Source organism: Macadamia integrifolia, chromosome 13 (assembly GCF_013358625.1).
Source record: "Macadamia integrifolia cultivar HAES 741 chromosome 13, SCU_Mint_v3, whole genome shotgun sequence".
Lineage (NCBI taxonomy): Eukaryota > Viridiplantae > Streptophyta > Magnoliopsida > Proteales > Proteaceae > Macadamia > Macadamia integrifolia.
The window spans coordinates 26,319,254-26,320,841 of record NC_056569.1 but is presented as its reverse complement, the minus strand read 5'-3'; positions in this window follow the sequence as shown (position 1 = coordinate 26,320,841).

Below are 1,588 nucleotides of genomic sequence, written 5' to 3'. Positions count from 1 at the left end.
GGTCACCCCATTGGCACACTGCGACATTCTTCTAGGGCGACCTTGGCAGCGACATGCAGGCATTCTCTATGATAACGCACGGAACACCATCAAGGTGAAGCAAGGAGGTCGTATGTACTTAATGAGGCCACATGCATTATCAGACATGCCACGTCGTCGACTGACTCCCGCTCCAGTGACACGTCAGCCTACTCTCCCTCCTCTTGGTGTTATGTTCCCATCTTCTGCTTCGAGATACATGCCACCTCATCAGCGAGCAACTTACAAGGGTATCTTGGGAGCACGACCTAACTCGACGGAGTCGAGTTCTTTTAAGACCGGGAGAGCTAATGCAGTTGCACGATGGACTTAGAAAAGAAATATCTTTTGATTTGATTTTCTATTGTTTTAGAAATAATTTCTTTTTAAATTAGCTAGCTTCTAATTTTAGAATAGTTTCCATTTTCAAGTAGTTTCCATTAATTGTTTGATTTTTCCTTTGTATTAGTCATGTAATAGAGAAGAACTCAGTTTTAGATTTGAATGAATTTGAGACAATATGTTTTGGTTGAAGTCAATGGCGGCCATGGATGCTTTCTTTCTCCCCCTTCTCTAATATTCTCTACCCATCTCTCTCTTCTGGTTTCTCTTTTCCCTTCTCTGATATTCTTCTCTTCTTCCAATCTATCGTTCTATATTACTATTCCTTTCTCTCTTAGTGCGATACTTGCAGCCCTCCACAGTTGAATCGAGCTCCCTCAATCCTCAACTTTTGTGGCTGAAATTTGATACGTACAATCCTTACCTAAAGGCGACAGTAGATCTGAAATTTTAGAGCTGTTGAGAGAGATTTCAAAGGCTGAAGCTTGATTTCCTCTTGGGTGTTCCACCGCCTCCTGTTTTGGCTGTCTAGAGGTTGAAGACAACCCCAACAAAATCGTGAGTAACTAATCCATTCTCTTTTATTCTGATTTCCTGTAATAGCCTTCTGTCTACCTTTAATTCTCCCATCTCCCATATTTCTATTTGTTTCCTAGTTTATCCCCTCCAGAAACTATTAATTCCCTTTATGTCCCATCTCCCAAGTAGCACATTATAATTTCTGTTTATTTACAACTCTACCATTCCCTTAAACTTCAGTTTATTTACAGAACTGCCATTACTCTTTATATTTTAAATTTACTACTTTATTGAGGACCCTAAGCGATCCGATTTCAGTCCTTGGAGTCCAGATCCGCATCACTTTCATATGGGATTAATGTCTAATGCAACTGCATCAAATAATAACTAAGTCCACCAGAGAAAGTTATTTGTCAATCATGTTTTAGGTTAACAGTAATCCTAAGGAGCGAACTGAACTTCCTCAACCCTTTCAAAGATACACAAACAAAACCAGCGAGAATTAACATCCCGACCAAGCAAATTTAAAACCATATATTCCAAAGCTACCACCAGCAGAGTTTTAGACCTTTAGTCCTTGTACATCTTTTTTATCAGCTTCAGAAGATCTTCTGAAAAGGGACACTAGACACAAAGTATATTCACCGTTTCTATCAGACACATTTCCAACAAAAATAATGAAGCCTTTTTATGGTTTTTTTTTTTTTTT